This window comes from Diprion similis, chromosome 13 (assembly GCF_021155765.1).
Source record: "Diprion similis isolate iyDipSimi1 chromosome 13, iyDipSimi1.1, whole genome shotgun sequence".
Classification (NCBI taxonomy): domain Eukaryota; kingdom Metazoa; phylum Arthropoda; class Insecta; order Hymenoptera; family Diprionidae; genus Diprion; species Diprion similis.
The window spans coordinates 8,788,451-8,811,592 of record NC_060117.1 but is presented as its reverse complement, the minus strand read 5'-3'; the positions used below and the strand labels follow the sequence as shown (position 1 = coordinate 8,811,592).

The window sequence follows — 23,142 nt, the reverse complement described above, 5'->3', positions numbered from 1 at the left end:
TTTTTTCCCTTCTTCCAGTTCTGCTCATCGAGACGAACTCAATCTTGTTTTCGACACTTGCCGATTGCGTTACACCCAGTAAAGTGACGTTGCTGAATGTACAGAACCAAAGTGTTTTACGAATCAAATATTGCCTCATCTCTGAAATGAACATATCAAGGATATCATCGACATCCATGTTTGTTTTTTTTTCCACCGGCGAATGGTGAATTCTTAGGTCCAGTATTATAACACTAAAAGAATGGTACGATCTGAACAATCAGACATGCCTGAAAACCGAATCGGTGTGCGCAGTTCAGGATTTTCTTTTTTTTTTTGTTTCTTTATTTCTTCTTTTCTTATGTTCGAATCCACCGCTCCTCGAAAATGAAAGAATTTGTTACCACAGTGTGAGTGCCTGTGCTTGACGGACAGTTTTGTTCCAGTTATTTGAAACATTTCACTACTTCGTTATACGTATACGGGAAAAAACTTTAACCGCGTTTCTACATAAATATCAACGGTTCCGATCGTAACGAACAACGTTTACAGGTACGACGGTAAAACTATGCGGTTCGAAACAATCGTTTGTTTGTGTGAATGTTCGGATTCACAGTTGATTTTACGTTTCTTTGAAACAAATTTGTGTCGTGATCATAATCAAATTAACCATAGCGAAAAACAGAATTATTATCGGTCAAGTAATTCTGGAGTTACAAGGGAACATGCGGATAGACAGACAGAGAGACGTTGAATTTCATACATGTAGAAATTCTTGTCTTTTTTTTTACGTATAAGTCAGAAATATCATACAGTTTCAGGTTTGTCTCCATTTTTCGCGACATTTTATTGTCCAATGTTTAAAATTAAGCACGTGTGTTGAATAGGCAAAAAAATTTAAAGCGTATCTGATTGTGGGACATTTAAACTTTCTGAACTCGTTAGAAAGTTTGATTAATTTGCAAACTAGTAAACTTACTTTATTTGAATATTATTAGTACTTCGTTTATTGTATCATCCAAGTTGAGCACATTCCGAACAACTTCATCGCAATTCATTTAGCTGATTTCAAAACAATCTTATTCTCGTGCAAGACTCTTCTGTACAGAGCAAGCGTGAGTATAACAAATACTTATAGTAATTTCGCAAACCTAAATTCAACAGCAGGCAGCCGGCGTCAGTTAGAGCAAACAAAACGATAAAAACTGCTGCAAAGATGTTTGTAAAGAGTACAGCTAACAACTAACTCATAGGTACCAACAAAGTCTTTGAAGAGAAGGGGCATGAGCTACTGGTCAAAGTTGACAAGCGACGAGTGCAAGTCGGCGTGACGAATACAGCTAGCTAGATAAACTTGCTCAAGTGGAACTCACTGCTGCTCCGCAGTAGCGCCTGACGGGAGTCTCGAATAACCCAACAGATTCGAATCTCGCTACTTCATAATCAAAAACCTCGTTATAGGTCTCGAATAACGACGAGAACTCTACATGACGGAAAGTAATTTAGTGATCGGAAATATCGAGGATTTGGAACCAGCGATTCCCCATACAGTTGGATGTTGATATATTGATGTTGGTGTTCTTGAGCATTTATGCTCTGACGTTTGGGACATCAAATGAAATTTAAGAAACGTGATTCTATTTATAAGCATGTACCAATTCTGGAACGACAAATTGGAAAATCGAAGCTGAACGGCGATGTGCCTGCAGACCATCGAGAGGGAAAGGCGAATAGGGCAGGAAGAAAGAAAGAAAAAGGTATCAGGTGATTTCACACTTTCGCGTAAAACAGCTTAGGTTTGAATTAACAAGAACGATGGGGAAAGGAACAGTCCCATGTACTCTATGGCTACTCTTTGACATAATTTGCACGTTGGATCAGTAAGTAGCACTTTTCACTTCGTCCTTTGACGAAGGTTTGAAACATGAATTTTTGTAATGGAATTGAGAACGCTTCGTCTTGTTTTGGATGACCATTGTTCATAATCGACAATGCAAGTATAAACAATTCTTGGAGAACCCGTTAAATATCAGGGCTGATATCTTGAGTGCATCCCTTATGCAGTGGAAATTGTAGGAAAAAAGTGGTACAAGTGGGCAGAAATGTTGACCGAAGAATAAATAGTCATTTCGTACATAATTTTAATGCGTAAACAACTGTCTCTCAGTCCGCGAGGTCATTTTCAATTGTACGTCTGGTATTACGACCCGTTGTATTGCAGCAGACATCGTCATTGTCGCAGGTGAAAAAAAAAAGTTGCAAAAAAAAAAAGAGAGAAGAGGGAGAAAAAGAGATCCATGAAGGTAAGACTGAGAATTGACGGGTGTCCGTTGCGTGCAATCAAGGTGCATTGTAAATCACAACGCCCACGTTGCGAGCAGGCAATGTATTGGACAAGGCCTTATAATACCGCAACTCGATTAACTTTCACCGCGGAGATCCCTTGTCTTGCACTGCGGTGTGGATCTTTCGATAACACTGATCAATAAAAATTCACTTTTTGTGTGTAACATGAAAACTTTTAACTGATTATATTAGGAACACGGTTTAGTATAATAGAATACTTTAGATTCGAATAGTTTATACCGTAATCGAATTATAATAATATAATTTTTTAGTTTCTTCAAAAATACAGTTTTTTTATGAACAAAAATGAGGTTATATATAGGTGTTAATTCACATTGGTCGACAAAATCTTACAACATGTAAAAAAAAATTCCTATCGACCCTTGTATTTTGACTTGATCGGGTCTAGTTTTTGTGTTACAGCTACTACCAAATCGAATCAAAAAAGATAAATCAAAACAAAAAACATTTAATTTTGCTGGTAGTAGCTGTAAAATGAAAACTAAACCTGGGAGAATAAAAATAAATATAACTTTATAATGAAGGTAGATAGGTATTTCGGAAAATTTTGTTGACCATTGTTACGCTTTAATAGCTCAATGTGTCAGATTGGGAATCATCGTCCAGCTGTTACAGGACTAGAGAATTGAGCACAGAATTTAAAAACGTGCCACAATTTCGTTCCATTCAAGTGAAATCTACGGAAACCAATTACATAACGCTTACTACAACGACTTGGTGTCACGAGTTTTGAGGTAAAAACGGATAGGCAAAACGGAACGCTGCAATTCTATCCACTGCTCGCAAACTCAACCTTGACGGAGAATAACAATAAATTCGGTATTCGTACTCACTTTGGTATTTGACCGGTACAAGGATGTCCAAAAACACTTTAAATTCGTGTCACTAAAATTTCAATCGATTTCGTTTCGGGTTCAACGACTGTACACTGAGTGTGTTTTCGCTTTTTCTGGCAGTGTTGGCTGACACGAGATTTGCACACACCCAAGGCATACCAAATAACTTGAACCACGTTTCCATGAGAATCGAGTCGCAAGTCGGTCTGTAATTTTTTCAAATTTGGTTCTACACCTGAAGCTCAGTTGTCGTTGACTTCAGCTCGTCTTTCATGACTTCTGATTCACCTAAAAGACCCCGACTTGTACCCAACAACCCAGGAATGGTTTGTTTGATCTTTATTTACTTTTCACCGTGTCATCGATGAAATGAATTTGTCAGATTGATTCTCACTGACCTGATGAACTGTTGCAACTATTGATCACAAATTATAGAATAAGTTGAGCGTTGAAAAAAATATTAGTGATTTAATGGTGTGTGAATTTCGAAGTTTTGTTCGAAGAAGTGGAGTCTGAAGAAAAAAAAATTAGGCAGGCATTTGGAGTTAGAAAACTTGGAATCACATGTTTTGCAATCCCGCTTGACATAGATGGAAGTGTTTAGAAACGCGACTCGGGTGTGAAGATAATATCACCGAGATCTGAGTAAATCCAGAAATACCTTCCGCTGGTTTACACGACTCCAGCCATATTGTTGTTATCAAAGCCACCTGCGCGACCGGCAGGCTCGCCTGGGCGGTAGGACTTTGTTTTTCAACGAGTTCCGAAAAAAAAAATTAATTTCCGTGGCCGCAGCACCAGACGAAAAAAGAATGGAAAAAGAGGAGGAAGAGGAGGATGAAGAGAACATAAACCGTCGAGGCTGTGGTTGCGTCCGGCGCACCGAAGACAACTACATATTCATTCCACCGATGCACTGCATCCCAGTTTACTCCACCACTTTCATACCATCACGAGAGGCAACATACGGTCGTCTTAATAGCGTTTCTCGGGGATGAAAAAAGAGAAACAAGGAGCAAAAGGCACGCGGTGTGAAGCATGAATTGAGTGCCTCAAGCAAGAAAGAGAGAGGTAGGCAGTCAGAGGCCGGATGATAAAAATGGAAAAACAAAATATTCAACGCCGGCGGATATGTGCTGGACAAAAACTCCTGCCTAGGTTAGAAAAATCATACTGCAAAATATTCAATCGATAATTTTGCAACACATTTTTCGTACCACTTGATGGATGAAAGACTCATGCTAGACACACTCAGGAAAAGATGTGATAAATTAAAAAATAATAACAATCATAATAATGATGATAATAATAATTATAGTAATCAAAGTAACAACAGAAAATTATACTAATGTAATAATACTAATGTGCTACATATAAGGAACATTTTGAAAATCTTGAGGATAATCTCTAAAATTAAACAATCCGTCAAGAAATTGGTGGTGAGTTGAGAAAAATGCTTACTATGTTGGATCAAAAGAATTGAAGAAAGTGTCATCGAGCACAGAGAAGCTCAGAAGTTAATCAATTTCATCTACTTGATATTCATATGATCAATTGTTTTCCAAGATTTTATCCATTACTTCCAAAAAGTTTTCCACTTCATCGATCAACTATCAAAACTTCATTCCCGAAAACTAGTTCTTTCAGCTACTGGAACATACAGCTCAGTTATCAGTCGTTGATAATGAACTTATTCAGATGAGTTTAAAAAAATCCAAATTTTCATTCCCGGTTGATTTCGATGATCAAAAGATGACTGCACTAAATATACGTGCTTACAAGTGAAGATCAATCCACGAACTTCAACGAGATACTATCGATACTCACCCATGACCTTCTTGGCAGCATATGGTACTTCTTAATTGTAGGGTACATTACGCTCTGAAAGTGGATCGAAAGCTCCTGAAGAATACTAGTACAAAACACGCAGCGATAAAAGCTGACGGGCTATTTAATGCCGATTATATTTATTGAGAGAAAATAAGCTGTCCACGAATGCTGGTGTCTTGTTACGCTTGTGACTGCTATTCGACTGGGACAATCGTCGCGGGCCAACTGACGGCTCAAGGAAACCTAGGATAGAAATTTTGACCAACCGCCTTCTGGCCTCCGCCCCGGTTCCTTCCATATTGTAATAACGGTGCATATAATTATTATTTTACGGCATGGGCATTGAAAAGTCCACTTTTTGTGGCAGTTTTCATTTCGTAAAGTGACGCTTTATACGGCAGCGAACAAAGTTGCGGAATAAAGTCTTTATTCCGCAGTTTTGATGCGCAGTTCGAAGTGCGCATCCCAAACTGCCGAATAAAGTAGCTTCGTCGAACAGATCGCGACATAACCTCACTCTTCGTTTTGCTTTTCAATGCCCATACCGTAAAAAATATTGTATGTGGCATGCCCGTAAACCGTTTTTTGGCTCGGATAATTTCAGTACTCGCTTCCGGCTCGCCTTCAGCTCGTCCTGAAATCTTTGCCCTTGCCGAAAAAACAGGCGGTTTACGGGCATGCCACATAAATAGCTATTATAAAAAACGCAAGCGTCAGGAGGACCTCGTCGAGCCTGATTGTCAAATGACCACGAGCTTACGCAGGACGACGACGTTACAGTGTGGTTAATGTTTGTCACCAGGTAAGTAAGGTGCGAACTGATCGCTTCGCGAAAATGACGCAACAGTCCAAACCGGTACCACGACGAATCGATATTTGAAAACGATATCAGTGAGTAGTATCGTTTGCCTTAATTTTCAGTGGCGGAAATTCGCCTACTTTTTTTTTTGCCTCACCACATCCGCCAATTCGTACAACTCAGAAGAGAGATCTGTTGGGATATTTTTCTCACCTCATTCAAACAACGCATATCGGTAAGTTTGCGGAAATTTGACACCGGATAAAAGGCGTTGATGCTCTAGTATAGAAACTTCGATCCTAGAGTGTTTTGAGTGGCCGTCGTTGAACACCAAGAACTTCAAGATGTTTGTGTCGATGTCGTGACCTTGTCACGAATGAGTCACTCCAACTCAGAAACATGATAGTTGGATCTTACGATTTCAATGGACGATGGCGAAATTTCAGGTGGTGAAACGATGCAGTAATGTAGGAGTACGGAATACAAGTAAAGTACGAAATTATACAATGAAACATGGCTGACGAAAATTCTCTTCAATTCGATTCTCTCTTAAATAGATCTTACGAGGACTATTTACCTTAGGAATCACACTAATTTTCATCGTTTTCATCAAATCATACATACAACAAGTTTTTGAATCTGTCTACACAGCTTACGAACCATTCGATCATTCCACGAAGCTTTGTCGGAATTGCAGATTGTTCAAAATATCGTTTCAAAAGTTTTCTGTCTAATAAATATTTTCAGATTGACTGCAATTCATTACCGAATTCACAGCTTGGTGCAGTATTGTTGACAGTTTAGCACCTACTTTTGGAGAGGATTGATCACGTCAGACAGCTCAACTGTCAACGTGACACGCCCACTGCGGTAGCAGATCATTTGTCTTGAAACTCATCGCAGCCCACGGAGCAAGCATGTTAGTAACGATGTAGCACAATTTTTGTTCAGTGTATTTTTGAAGACCAAATCCTGAGATTTCATAAAAATCCTTTTTCTTCCTTCAACTTTTCGGTGGTCAAAGACTTTCTCAGGATCTCCCTTGTAACAGGAATGTTAAATTCTCTTCCATCACCATGCAAAATGTTTTTTGATCAGGATTGATGGAACTATCAAAATCAGTTTACTCTACTCAAGTTGATTTATCCGTAGTATCAGCTTCATATTCAACTGAGTGTCAACTAACTTGAATGCTTGAATACGTTATATGAACTTTTAATCTTATCTTGGCTTCAGTTTTGACATTTCTTCTAACTCAACTACCAATCATTGGATTAAGCTTAAGCGTCTAATAGATGTGGCTGAATTTAAAATCATGGACTTCAATTTTTGCATGGAATTTAGAAACGCTCGATACCTGTTCCCAAATAATATCCAAACAACAGAAACGGAAGGATTTCAAGAAAAAATTCGTGATCCTAATGTCTGCGGTGAGTTTTACTTCACGATTCAAGAATCGAGCAGTCAGTTAACAATTCCCAGAAACCTGGTTGAAAAATCTTTTCACTACTCCAAAAGACTTTTACTGAGTACAGAAAATGCATCCTCAAGGTTTCGGGGAATTTTGAGTCACCATTCAAACTTAGTAGGTACCTGTATCAATTCAGAACACACGCACTACAGTTTACCGAGAGCATCAGCAGTGAAACTTTCCAGGAGCTGTGATATTAGTTCACCGATTGTTTCAGTCGGAACTAATGGCCGCCTTAAGACAAGTGCACACTATCGTGCAAAACGCGAGATATGTGTGACATTGTACTCTATCAAGAAATTATCACGGTGAAATTTCAACGCAATTAATCGCCAGGCCAACGTCACACCGGCACGGAAGACACCTGATGCAGTTAGTTTGTTGCGTGGGCAGTGTAAGACGTACCAATCAAAACCGATGGCGGCATAACATCTGCACGATTTTTTTTTTAAGCTGTTGCTGATCAAGTATTATGAAAGTCCAAAAATGGATGCGTTATCCATTTGGTAACCATCGAATTTAATTCCCTGGTAGTATGTTCGATTTCGTAAAGTCAGTATTCGCATTTTGTGTTCAAGGGTCCTGTAGGTGATTGTTCCAAACTGCCCGAAACGGACCGACAAGGAAGGTATCCCAGATCGATCTCTCCGTTTTGATTCTTTTTGTAATCTGTTATAGTAGATTTCAAACTAAGCGACACGTATTTTTTTCTATCTGTCATTAAACACTCTAAGGGAACGAAACCACCCTCCAAAGTAAGGCGAATTTCAAGGGGCTGGAATTTCTGTTGGAAAAATTACATTTTTCAATTCTCTTCATGAGAAAACTTTTCCATTTTGATTGGTTAAAAAATATTATGTTCTTATGGGTTATATTGCCAAATGGCTCCTTCACATGCCTTACTTCGGAGCGTGGTTTGACCCCCTTAAAGTGTTTAATGGCAGATAAAAAATAATACGTGTCGTTTAGTTTTTCGTCTACTATAAGATATTGCAAAAGAAATCAAATCGGAGAGATCAATCTGGGACACCTTGCTTGTGAGTTCATCAATGCGACTGCAGTGAACGCCCCCAATGACAAATTAATATTTTCGTCACGATCGTTAGGCATGTAACGTTGTACAATATCGCAGGACAAAAAATTTTCCATCCCACGATGCACCTGCGCACATGCGACTGATGGAACAGTCATCACATCATGCCCATTTCTTACGGTATATCAAACAAACGTACGTCGGCACAGCTACGAAAGGGCGAAGAGGGCAGGGCAGGCATACTTTTTTCCCATGAATTTCACCGTTCTGCAGTCGTAGTGCAAGTCCCACCTGACCGCGAATGCCTTGGAATACTAGGCGGTTCTTCACGTTCTAGTAACACCCAGTTGCCGTGTAACCGGTAAGTATGCCAGAATGTTTGGAAATATGAATCCATCCTTTCTTCCTTTTCTCTTATTCTTTAGCCTGCCATTTCCGCTCCGTTGTTTGACTGTCTATTGGTACGTTATTATTAACCTTTTTCGGATGCATTCAAGTCAATGATTTCACTGCTTACACGGTCCATTGTAATTTTTGAAAACTGTGATATGGTACCGTGAAGAATATTATTGCTTAACTCATATAAGCCCTGAAATTGAACGATCCGAATTTGACAAGAATGACAAAATACCGTATTTTTGTATGGTGATCGACGTTTTAGTGCTTGTCCTTTGGGCACCATTTGTGAAACCCGATGTAATGGAGTGTTTTAATTTCTAGCGTTTCTTTTTAACTTCCTATTCTTGTGTTTTCAGAGACAAAAAGAAAGTTATTGTAATCACCCCGAGAATCAAAAGTTGAGTTTTTACTAGATCTCCACGGTTTGAAGTTCATAGAATCACTTCTAATCATTTTCAGGTGGACCTCTGTGTGTGTATGTGATCAATTTTTTTGTCCAACGATATCATGAGAACGAGTTACCGAATTTTAATAATTTTAGTCTCAATCGACGCGGATTTTCCAAGTTTAGAAGTGATTAGATTTTGGCTTCGATCGGTTCAGTACTTTTTCAATTATTTAAATAACAAAATACTAAAAAATGAGTAAAATGATGATACCTTGAAATTGGATGCGTGGATTCGAATGAAAATTGGTGCCGTGAGGTTTTTTCAATCGCTAATCACGAATCTAAGGTCAGATTTACTAAATTTATACCTGCCGTATCCAGCAAGCTGAAAAAAAACTAAAATCATTTGGATTTTGATGAAAGTGTCTACCCGTCAGTTTTTAGGTGGCTGATCACGAATCTGAAGTCAGGTTGCGAAATCTAAAATGGCGATCCAATATGGTGAAAAAAATCCAAAAATATTCCAATTTTGGTCGAAATGGGTAGGCAGAGATTTTTTTGGTAATCGATAAAGAATCTAAGATCAGTCTTCCAAAATTTTGAATGGTGGGTTCGTCATAGTGGTTAAGAATGTAAAACTCGTCATATCTTGATGTAATATGATACCCGAGGGCATTAGAAGCGTTAATCAAAAATCGGAATTTGTAGTTTGAAATTCGAATTGGATGTTATTCTTTGTTTTCTCTATAAACTTGAAACCTGCAGTGTAAGAACGGTAAGCTTGAGGGCTGGCTCATGGCCAGTCTCAAGTCACTTGTTTATCGATGTAAAGATTCCAGATCTAAGTTTTCTTTCATGTAGTAAAAAAAAAAACCAATGCAGGAATTTTTTGTTTCTCCTCAACGAAGTTGATAATTGACTAAAGTCTGAGGAGTCCTCCAACAGCTGGGATTCCAAACGATCATTCCACACCTCCGTAATGTAAATAATATAAATTTTTCTTTTTATCTTAGCTGTAATAAATTCTTCACACCCGATATCCGAGTCCTCAACACTCCTGTAAATTGATTTCGTTGCGGATTTGCGTCGCTGCGTTGAACGCGTGTGGATTATGCGTGTACACGAATATCGCTGACACACCTCGTAAAAAGCTGAAACTCACGATCAGATAATCTTCCTCGCCTGATGCCACGATCTACATTCGCTGCAGCCAGGAAAGAAAAAGAAGAAGAAGAAGAAGAAGAAGAAGCATTAAGCCAACCCGACGAGAGAATCTTGCGGGAGCAAAAGATACTCAGTGCTTAGACGCCGCGGGGATGTCGGGCTGCTCCGATTGCACCGGAATGCACTAAAAATAAGCTCGGCGTCGGAACGCGCGCCTGGAGCGTCGCGACGTCGTCTTGCGAGAAGTTCTTCGACGCGGGTTTATAAGAGTCGGAGGTGTGTCGCGTATGTATACGTGCATATGCGTCATACGTCAAGATTTACACACCTGTTTATCCACCGCACCGGAAACTAGGTGATTAAAGTCAAGCTTAACGAGTAGGATTAAGTAATTGCCTGCCCTATTTCGACTCTCGACCCGCCGATAAGGTCTATCGGCAATTCTGCGCTCCATTACTGAATTTATTTTCGGTGAAACCCTACCTACAAGCAAATGTTGAAACTTGAAAAAAAAAATTCCAAGCTAAGAACTTTAGGTGTATAAATTTTGTCTGATTGTGATTTAGTTTTGAATTTAAGTTAAAGTTAAACTAGTTGTACATCATTTATTTTGTTATTATTCAAATATTTGTTTTTAAAATTATTTCACACGAATAAACAAATTCCAGTTGCATCAGCGGAAACTATCTATTTCTTGATCACACTTTATTAATAAATTTATCGCTAACGAATGATTTGATAAGCTTTGCATCGAATTGAGTCCGTCTTTTCAGTATTAGAAAACAGTGTGCTAGTATTGTGGAATTATTATTGATACAACATTGAGCAAGTTGCATTGGAGGGGTTGATGATATTTTTGTAAAGAATAAATAGTAAATAATTCACTGAAATAGTGACTACTAAGTAACTATTTCAATATCAAATTCGTTTAAATATTTGTCAAAATCAATAAATCAATTCTTGCGGTGTTTAATTCTGACTAATTTTGTCTATACTTCTTCTTTGTTTTGAGAGTGTGTCCAAGTTTCTCGAAGAATGTGTAACCGAACATTTGATCCGGATATCCAGAGGCTTAAAAAGCAGCTCTGTCGAAATTTCGGTCGAATCGGAAGCTCGACGATATTTTTTATTCTTCCTTTTCCTTTTTCGTTTCTGTTTGTTCAACAAGGCGCAGCGAAGTTTCAGCTGGTAATTAATATAACCTGAGGTGCATTAAATTTAGACCAACGGTAGAAATTCCTGCACCATCTCGCGACCAGGGCGGAAGGAGAAGGTGGAGGAGGGACAGAGAAAATAAGGAACGAGAACACGGCTTAAAACGTGTTGTATAGGCGAACCCAGAAGCGTAAACACGTGAACGCCAAGCGCCGCAACGATCCATCATAAACAGCAAGTCTGTGAAGAAAAATTCTTAAAACGAACAGTTTTTTTATTCAATAAAATAATAACTGTATGTAATTTGAAAAAAAATAAATAATCTTGACTCGATTCAGGGAGAATAATTTTTCCTTATTTCCGTATTCCAATATGGAATACTTTTATTTTTCTATGGGATTTAGAGAAAACGCTTTTACGTCACAACGCAATGATGATTATGAAACTGTTGACAAGATCACAAGACTTTACGAGGACCTAAGGAACAGTGTTCATTGTACAGGATAATTCCAGAGTTTAAGGATCTTTAAGGCATTTTTCCACCCCAATTACATCAATCCTTGCTTAGGTGACAAAAGGTGTAACAAAAATTGGCATCACCTACGGTATGGATTGAAAAGATAAGATAAAAAAAAGGAGTTAGATGAAATGAGGTGGAATAATTTCACAGTGAATTTCATAAAACACGCGAAATAATGAGAGTCGGAGTGAAAAGTAATGGAGGAGAGACTCGATCCGGATGCCATCCGTGGACCGTGACGTCGCGACGCTTGCGGCGCCACGCGCAGCCGTCGACATTTCTGTTTTGTATGCCACAGGGTGCAAGTCAAGTGGCTTGGTGTGACGATCAGGCTCCAAGTGCGCTTATAATCGGTACCTTAATTATACTCCCTAGCTTTGGGGTGGTCCATGAGAAACGATTTTCCAGCGGTCAAAGGAAAGCCGTAGGTATTACGAATTTTTTCCCAAATTTTTTGTCAATCGAGAATGTTTGTTTAATTTAACCCTATAATTCACACTGCGGCGCTTAGCGTTCCTCCTTTTTTGCAGCTTTTTAATTTTTTTTCAATCCTATTTTATTACCATTAAAATCCGAGTGCCAATTTTCATATAAACTTAATACATACTAGAAAATTTTACAGAATTTTTTCACAATCTTTCTTGTTATTTTTACCCAAGATATTGGATCCAGCATTTTGAATTTTCGAATTTTGAGTTCATCTCCGTCTAGATAATTTCATGATAGCTGAATTCAAAATTCATGAATTTCTAAAACTTTGATTGCACACAAAATGGCGAATGGTTACAGAAACTTAGCATCCTCTCGCTCTCGTCTAACGAAAAGTCTGTTCACCAGACCACCCTTAGATAGGGCTAATTGATAATTAGTACAGCACAACAACTCGAAATACTTCCGACAGTGAAGACGTGAGCTTTTAGGGCTCGGCATCGTCGTACGTGGGCACCGTGTAGTCTGAAAGCTATTCGTCTCCCAGGTGAAGACAATGCGATGTACCCGAAGCGGTGCGCGCAGCCTGCCAATTGATTCGAGTGAATCACACAATCACTAGCGCGATACGCGGGACGTGGTATAAGCGCCACGTGTGACTGCTGTAGGCATGAGTGAGTTTAGGATCGCATTAGCATTAACATGATCCGTGAAAGCGAGAGGACGCGGCCAGCTTTGAATGCTAACTTGGTCTTCGAGCTGCGGGAGAACCGAGTTAAGAGGATGCTATCATTAGTCATTACCGACCGAGTAAAATGTCACAATTTTTTGACTACTATCGGCCCGTGTGAAAAGAAGTGTTTGTCTTTCACAATGATAGTACCGACAAACGTTTTGAATCGCCACGATTTGCAGCATTTCTCACGTTAAGAGGATATCGATCGGTCCATGTAAAAAAAAAAAATGACTTGTCTTAACTGACAATAATATCAACAAACTTTTCAAATCACTACTATTTGCGGCAATTTCACGTTAGTCATGCAGTTTAATGATAGTTTAAATTGGTGACATTTTACTCGCATTATCTTAAGTGAAGTGTTTTATTGATAGTAATTGATTTATACGGAATATGAATTGTTTTATGGACTTTTATCAGAAATATAATTTTGTTTTTCAAATTTTCTTTGAAGAGAGAGGGTAAGGAACTTATCGAAGTGAGATATAGTCGATCTTTTTGCTTGTAGCGCTGTCTAGTGGAAATTTCGGATACTGCAATGTGAGAACGAAGGAGAAGTGAACTCGAGGAAAAAAATATTTCATTAAAATTGTAAAAATTTTGAAACCCACAAGCTTCATCACTGAACATTTTTTTTTTTTTTTCACAATGCAACATGTGGAACAATTTGTTCTTCATGGACGAAAAAGTGACTAAAGAATGTTTCTCTGCTAATTCGATAAAACATTTTCCTCAGTTTTCTACTCTTCAAGATGGCGGACTCGGGTTTTATTATACTCTTCCAAAATACGGCTAGGGCATTCGCGATGCATAGAAGAGATCGCGGATAAGGCGGAATGTAAATTAGCCGACTTGTTGTAGAAGAAGATCCGGTGATTACGGAGGCATCCTGCCGTTTACAACATTTATACCATGCTCTGATTATTGCCATGCGTATAAAGTGTCTGACTCCCTCGAAGATCGCGGTTTTAAAAGTTTGTGCATTGTGAACGCAGCACGGTACGTAAAAAACGAACAATATTGGGTAAGAAATAAGAGAATCAATACACCATGCGTCAAAGAGTGAACATAAGTCATTATTGAAAACATGATTCCACCTCGAAACAATAGGATTGGTGATCATGAAACGAAAATTCTGCTTCATTATACTTATGTTATACTAATATCGAAAATACAGCAAAAAAGTCGACATAAACATACGCTGGATGAAATCAGAACTAATCTGTCTCAGTCGTGGAAACAGTTTCAGATTTTAAATGCGAGAGCGCAAATTGCGAGGTGACATCTGGCGGCCATTCACAATAACCGTAATAACTCATATTTGGCATTGTACAAAGTGATGAAATAGTTTCTGTTTTAATCGTGTGAGAATTCGTTGACTTTTGTAAAAATACTGATAAAAAATTGCCCAATTTTTGCTAAATTTCACAATTTCAATTCGAGAATTCAACATCTAGAGAGACTGTTTCCAATTATAGTATAAAATAAATGTTACTCTGCATCCATGCATCGAAGCTCATCTATAAAGATTACTAGAATTTCCGACATATTTTTTATTCGATAGTTAAAAAAAAAAACCAAAACTTGTGTTGAAGTGATAAAAAGAAGAAGTTATTCGCACCTTTAGGTTTTGGGGACTTAATTAGATGAAGACGAAATTATCGAATCAAAGGCAACTCAATTGCGACCCGCATGATGGGCTGCAGTGACAGAAGCATGCTGCTTGACAGTCGACAGGCCTTATACGTATTACGTAGAATGTGTATTGTATATAGGTATAATCTATAAATTTCATGCTCAGAATGTCTCCGGGCTTCGAATGCGGGCCGAGGCTAATTGTGACAGTAGAATCATGTTCGGTATCGCTACAGCTTCGTAGGTGAAGATTAACGAGATAAGACGCCCTCCTCAGTCCCAAAAAAACCGGAGATAACACTTCCTCACGTTTCACTCCTTATGGTTTCGTGTTTCGCCTTGTTTTGATCTTAACACGCTCTGTATCGCCCGTCAACTCACGACTCATACATACGTATACAATGTACAGCTTCAAAAACACCGCAGACGGTATAATAACTTGTCGCCCCTAAGCGACTACAAGGATCAGGTGGCGCACAGAAGGGATCTTTCAAACTCATCGTGATGTCCTTATCCTGTTCTCGTGTTCAAACTCTTTTTTCAAATACATCAACTTACGTCGCAAACAACTTTTGAGGTATGATGATGCGGAATAGCATTTTTTTGAACTTTCCAATTACGAAAACTTTCTACCCTGGGAATTTTTTTTTAATTTTAGCTCCTTTTTTCAGGCAGAGATACTGATTACAAAGTACCAAGAGGAAATAATACACGGTTTCAGCCCAGAGCGAGGAGCTCGCTGACTGTTGGGGACACCGGAAACTGATCAGCATTCCTCCTACCACACCGGAAGCTTGCTGCAGTCGCAAACCCCGGTGGGTACTGCCGTCAACTCGGCTTCTGGACTTTGAACATATGTCGAGCTGTTTCGACCCTTTGTCGGTTCAGAGTAAAGTAGATCCACGTAAGTATTCATCCTTTGAATTCACGGATTTAAAGAGGCGCCATTCTACTATTTGGAACACTAAGGCAACACTTCTTCTGTGGATGGTGCACTTCCAAATCAGCTGATGAGTATAGCTAAACCGTATATAAGGACGCGATAAAGAGGACTTTTTTTGTATGAAATATGCACGGAGAACAAGACATTCTTAAACCAACAAATAGATTTTGTTGGAGTCCATTCACTTCAATCTAGTATCCCTTATGTGTTCCAAATACGCTGACTTCAATTCAACAATTTCGAGTTAGTTAGTTTATCAAAATGATTTAGTCAAGCAAATTCAAGGAATTGAGTGAACTAAGTATCATTTCATGTGGCACTAATTTGAAAGACAACTGATCAACCACGAAAGATGGACGGAATATGTGAACCAAAAACTTGATGCAAGCACTGGAATGGCAGAAAAGAAGGAGAACGAGATATGCGCAAGAGAGTAAACAATAACACGACTTCAGACGATGCATTACTATGTCTATGGTGGTCGCAAAAGTTGATACTATGTGATGGATGAATTGTTCTCCAGTAAGTACAAGCTGCAACCGAGAGAATGCGTGCCACAGCTAGTGTAAGAATAAATCGGAAGTGATAAAATTATCCTACGCGTGTTTCGAGAGCCAGGAGACTTTGCTCTCTCATAGAATTCCTCGACAATTCCTGACCCAGATTTTAGACAGCGCATAGCTCTCCGAAGCGTGAAACTGCAGTATCCATATAGAAGCAGATTGCAAGCGATTTTGCACTGCATGCACGAAACTTCTGTCTTTGCATAGATTCTGCAGATGTCGAACAAGACGACGAGGTCATTCCGAAATTGACCAGTGCTATCACAGAGTCAAGTTTTCTTTCACGAAACTTTGGAACTCGTGTCGGAAATTATCATGTCGGGAAATTGCCTTACCAGTGGTTGAAATTTTATGTATAAAGCTTTAATACCGGTTTGGTTAAATCGCAAAAATGAATGTGATCGTAATCTCCGGGCGAATCTAGTCCCGTGAAATTCTAATTTGAGCTAAAGAGGTTTATATATGAAAAGCAAGAGTAAGTTTAGATGGCACCGAGTTCCTGGAGGCAATGCATACAAAGTAGTATATATATATATATATATATATATATATATATAATGACCGAATAGTTTGCAATTCCGTTGCTTAAAGTCAATTCCTAGATCTTAATTATTTATAAGATCAGTGAAAGATCGATGGCGATGTTCGATGATGAAAATCATGAACATTAAACATATAGATTTAAAGACACGACTGAAGTTATAGATTTATTCCAATTGTTTAATTATGAATTTCAACTGATATTGCAAAAATGTGAAACGTCTAAAGTGAGTCCAATTAAAAAAAAAAAAAAAAAACTGTGACGGATTTTCTTTGCGTAACTTCGAGTCCAACGACTTGTGTGAGTTCGCTTTATGCTGATGACTGTCTATAATTCTTAAATGGCAAATCGAATACAGAAGTGGGACAGTCTAGTTATTGTATAACAATTTAAAATACGAGTTCATTTTGTTAGTTTATTTCTATAATCGTTTTGGGCCGATGTTTGTGTGGGAAGAATGATTTTATCTCATAATGATTTGTCAAGTTTCGTAACAGGTACTGCAAGGATCACGTAATAAACATACACGAGAGAGTGCGATGATCAAATCGACTGCGCATGTATGCTGCTCCTTCAGAATTCTCCGAAGGAAAAACCCACCGACCTTTTATCGACTCTCATGATCTCCGGTCCGCCATTAAGCTCCGCGAAAACACGACTCGTACACTGTTCCATAAATGCTATATGCGTTATTGGTACACGTTGCGGATACGAAATGAATTAAGTGTGTAATTTCATATCCCAAGGACACGGTCCACCAGCCCTCGAATATTGAATGTCCAACCAACTCTTGAGACCTGAGTTCTCCTCAAGCACCCGTAGGAATTCATACAGCCCGGTCGATGGGTACCTACTGCAGGTTCTTACATAACACGCCTGTACGTATGACTCGACGAATAAATATTAAAAGAGTACTCTTGTGAATCGGGAATAATTTGTTACGGATGCTGCAGAAAAAAGATTTTTTCAGTATACCAAATATGGTGATAAAGTATATATACGACAAGTGAAATACTTTCTTGCAGATTCAAAGAAATGTCATTGGATTTGGTGTAAAAGTTATTAGAATAATAATTTCGATTATTGAATAGTGAAAACACATTCACTCCAATCGTCACAACATTTCTTTCGCCATATTTAGTAAATTCATCAAATTTTTTTTCCCCCGTTTTTCGAACAACGTCTTAGAGAATTTACAAATTTTTTTAAGAAAAAATAAACAGTTTCTCGCATTCTTTAAATTACTATTTTTTGTTGCCCTTTCTTTTCATCTGTATCGACTTTCTTTGTTCAATTGAATGTGTTCCTTATATGTAGATGGAGTGAACTAGAATCGGCGTGGTTCTCACTCTTTATTGCTTGAATAACGCATGAATAACAATATAAGATTTCTTTCAGCCATGCGAGGCACCATTTAAGGATGTATCAAGCGTACTGTCTAAAAAAAAAGTTGAACAAAGGTTCAAAAGCTATTAACGAAGTATATTATGTTGCATTCAAATAGAACAATATCTCTTAAGAATAAAAAAAAAAAAAAAAAAAAAAATTGAGGATTTAAATCTAGAGAAAGTCGATTGTCAGTGATTTTAGAGCAAGCATTTTCAGCTGGTTTGTAGACAACTCATTGACCAATCGAATGAACTTTGAGATTCTGTTATCGGATACAAGATATGATTTTGACATTTAAAAACATACGAAGAATGTTTCTTTCGTTTCGGTAGGCAATTTTAAACTCTTTTTCCCATGCTTAACAGAGTTTTTTCAATGAAATGTTTTTATAATCGAAAATACAATCGGTTTTGACTCGTTTTTATTGTTTGATCGAATGAAGAGATAAATTTCGGCAGGATAATCAATTTTGAGCCATAATACTCACAAATTTGAAACTACACACCATTCTGTGTATCATTCCATCAAATCTGTCAAATTTGTTTTCCTCCAAGTGAAGTAAGGTGTAAGTATACACACCTGCAAAATAATCCAGTCGCACGAATCAGGATGTGGGTAATTTTTTTCACGCAAAACCCGCAATAAAACTATCACGGGACTTGTTTTTGCACAAAATTAACCCGAGGTTATTTTTCTCTTTTGAGTCTATGAACGTGAGAGACAGCAAGACAACCCAACCATAGTAGCTACAGCTACAATAGAATTTTTTTTCATACCGACGGTAATACAATGCCTGAATCCATAGCAATAATTGGCAAGTGACGAGATTATCCCCGTTTGTCGGACGCAGGTTTGTTTTGCAATTATTTATTGAGAGCCCCATACTACACGAGAATGAATCACGTGAAGGACCGCCGCGCAATCTGAGACGCAGCTCGTATTTTGCTCGAGCTCGTATGATACAAGATACCCACAATCAGGACGTGGCGATTCGCTCGTATTATTATATCCTCGTCTATAACGCAGCCATGATGTGCAGACAGCACTGCGCAGGTACACGAACCCGATGAAGATCTGTAATTTATATCTATCCGGTGCTTCTTTCGGCCCGGGTTCATGCTCCGGTGCACGCAGCAGGTAAAGCCTCATCTCCTTGAGCTGAATTCATCGCCAGTACCATAGATGGTAACGATACGTTATTACGCGTTTACACGCGTAAGTATCTACATGTTTATATTCATGGATGTTGCCATACCTCTCGAGCGTCTCGAGCATTCATCAATTCCAAGACCCGTCAAGTCCGAAAATATTGTAAAACCAATTTGAACCAGTAGTGACATCGTCACGTCATCTGAGATTACTCTGATACTTGTGAACATACGAGACCAGTTTACCGAGAACCATTCTGCACCCCTAAAGAATTTGTTACCAGAACTCTTCATAAGTGACTACTTAAGTCTTTGATCAATCTTGTGGATCTGAAGTTGCGACAAAATGTGTAGGCATCTGAAGTTTTGATCGATCAAGTTAAGTAGTCACTAAACGATACCAGGTTCTTGTCAAGCAGAATTATACCTGCTTTGAGTCAGCACAACATTAAGCCTGAAGCTAACTTCCTAAGTTCCATTCCGTACCTCTCAAGAATTTGTTGCCAATACTCTTCATAAGTGACAGCTTAAGTCTTTGATCAAGTTGATGGACCTGAAGGTGCAACCGATGAAGCTTGATCAAAGATTTAAACAGATACCAGTACTGAGTTCCATGCTCAGCAGAGATCAGTGATGACAATGACAACTTTAGTTTTTTATCGAATTTGACCGATCGACACTTCTGGTACATTCAAGCTTGTGGATGAATCAAACGTTCAGGTACATGAAAAAATATTTCTAAAGGATTTGTGACTATAGACAAGCATCCGAATCAGTATAACATACCTTTTTTCTATTTACCGTTTAGTCATCACTCATCTATTATTGTCCACTACGTCACTCAAACCTTATCCCTTTATCCCCTTGGAATGGAGCATTATCACTTATGCTCAGCCGCTTTAGTGTTTCTACTGCAGGAACTTACTAATCCCAAATGAGTCAACTTAGGGACATAAACGATGGTTAGGCCTTCACAAATTGAATTCACTTACGGGTCTTCAGCAATCGGTAACAATGTTTAATCGAGAGTATACACTAGATTGTCTAAAGTTTTCAAATCAAAAACTTGTAGAAGTTGATCTTGACTCGTTCGTTTTGTGGATGGGAAACTTTCTGAACAAAGTTAATCCTCCAATGCTCAAACAATTTTCAAACTTTTCTAGTGTGATTACAATCTCTGTATAAAAAATATCGGTAAACTATCATCAATAGCTGGTCCAAATTTTTTGAAAAGCATTTTTCCGCCACTGATTCAAACTGAATTAACCCGATTGCCTCTGTCGCAGAAACCATGGATTCAGCATTACCGATAGAAATTAAAGCTCACCGAGTAAAGGAGCGATCACAGAGCTTGAGTCATGTGTGGAATACATGTTTGAATATTTTGCTGAAAGGTTATCTGCGTTAAGGTAGAGTAACGATGCGTTACGTAAGAGGCTAAGAGAGGAGAAAGAGAGAGATAGAGAGCCGCTGGGCGGCAGCTAAACCACCAGAGTTCGAAGCGACCGAGTGACCCGTTGCATCGTGTTATACCCATATCGATGGTGTTATATACTCACAAGTGGATTGCGCAAATCGGTTAACGAGCGCCTCAAAAATAGGCGTTACTTACACAGTCTCACGATATATTTCCGTCATCTCGTCAAAACCGCGATGATGATAATGATGACGTTGAAAAGAACATCAACGATAACGAACGCTAGAAGCTCAGAGCATGCAGGCGATACGATGCTGGAAACTGATTATGAGAGGCAAAAACGTGGCTGCCCGATAAATATGGAATCTGGTCACCCGTGAATACTGTGACACACATAATAAAACGTGTATAAACTTGTTGCCTTCCAAAGTTTCGAAGCATGTAAAGTCAAGTTTTCAGATACTACAGATGATTACACGCGGAAGATTTTTAAATTTTTGAGTAACGATACGAGGGTTGACCATTCGGGAATGACGTTTCTGTCTGACGTAAGAACTTCATCGATTCAAAAGCATGCGACTCTGGCTAATTTCGGTGACTTTAATGAGTTTGAATTAATTGCACCAAGTACATTAAAGTTGAAGTTTATGTGAATTCAAGCTATTTTCACCTGAAGTTGACTTCAATCACGATTTTTTCCCTAGACTGAAATAAAATTTCGATCACAGCGTAGAAAGACAGCTATTAAACGGTACTTGTTTAAGAAATTAGCGAAATATTGTTGAGAAACATTGTCTGTAGACTTCTGGATGAAATTCATTTCGAACAAGAGTAATGGCTTGTGGGTAACGATTTAATTGGAAATGACTGGCATAATGTGTTCGGAAGAAGAACATCAGATCAGATGATCAATAAAGTTCAGGAACTCTGATACTATGTTCGTTTTCATTCATGGTAGTTTCTTGGCACATGATTTTGGCTGCTAGATTGTTGATGTTTAATTGGTAGGATTAGATACTACAGTTGGTATGGTGAAGGAATACTCTTCGATTGCTATCCAAACTTTAAAACTAGGTGAACAATAATATTAAAAAATAAAGGCTGCTAGCTGTAGCGAGAAAGTGCGGTACAAACGCGGCTGAACTTCTTCTCACGAAGTCGTTCGCTATTCCATATTTCGAACGGTTGCACTGCACGTTCATCTTGCTTACACGCTGCCGATAGTGTAACGTGGGATAATAAAGAATTGAAGAGTTCTTGAAAAGAATGCATTCCTAATGAGCCATGTATGAAATTGCACATAATCTACTGCCGTCGCCGCAGTCACTCACTGACGTTTCACTACAATCTAAATGTTTCTTGAATTGTAGGAATGATTCGCTTACGATAGATTGTGTGCTGTGAAATAAAATTGGTCCCAAAGAGAGCCGGAAACAAATCATTCTAAAGAAGAAAAAACGTCATGGAAATAAAACTGTATAAGGAAAGTGAATAAAAAAAAACCCGACTTTTTCCACCATTTTTTCTCAAATTGTCAAATTGAGGACGTCACAATTTCCAAATTGCAAGTGGCGTAGAGAATCGAAATGATTTACTGACACATGATTGAAGGTCCGACATTCGTTGGAAGTGGTCATGTCGTCTCACGGTTTCCGGAAAACGTAAACTGCAAACTTAAAAATAATGCAAATTCTATGAAGATTGGTGAAAATTTATTCAAGTCTTCGCAATTCACTAGAAGTTACACACAAAGTCAGTTCTAACTTAAACTTTTCTGATGTAATGAAGGCGCTTGAAATGTTTTAGTCTCGAAATATTAGGTACAAAACACGTCTTTCCAAATCAGTTCAAAGTCATGAGAAGTAAATCAAAGTCATGAGAAGTAAATCGACATCATCGGAAGGCTTTGCGTTAATCGAGTCATTTCCTAGGCTTATGACGAATTGCATAATGGCCGACCTCCAAAAATGCCGGAAAAGCAATAGAGAAGTATAATTTTGACAAGTGGAGATGAGGTATTGAATTTAACGTAAGAAGGAGCGAGGAAAAAATTAGATGTGAAGATCGTGGGAATGGCCGAAGCACCTAGTCCCACTGATAGACGTGAATGTGAGTAGAGGCATAATTATATAGACTACTATTCGGTGCCTGAGTGACTGCAGACTCAATTAATAACAAGTGTGTAATCATTTCACACCTCTTTCCAACGGCAGCAGGCGGTACTTTGATTTCTCGGTGTAATCTAGAAACGACGCATCTTACAATTTAAGGTGCTTATAAAAACGCATTATACACTTCGAAAACGCGGGGATGCAAAACAGCTATACCGCTCAAGCGATCAGAGTAAAACTTGGGCATTTATTGCCTTATTTTGGCGAAAAGTGGAGCGTCTTTTTACTT

At 38.5% G+C, this 23,142-nt stretch overlaps 1 protein-coding gene and 1 long non-coding RNA gene across 3 annotated transcripts in view; both read right to left on the bottom strand.

The window, feature by feature from the left end:
• LOC124414285 overlaps nucleotides 1-23,142 on the bottom strand; it is a 60,913-nt gene that overhangs the window by 12,219 nt on the left and 25,552 nt on the right. The window lies entirely within an intron of this gene.
• LOC124414288 lies at nucleotides 13,563-15,965 on the bottom strand. The gene is made up of 3 exons (XR_006929933.1): nucleotides 15,839-15,965; nucleotides 15,718-15,722; nucleotides 13,563-13,575 (listed from the first exon to the last, which is right to left on the bottom strand). It is a non-coding gene; the product is annotated as an uncharacterized LOC124414288 (long non-coding RNA).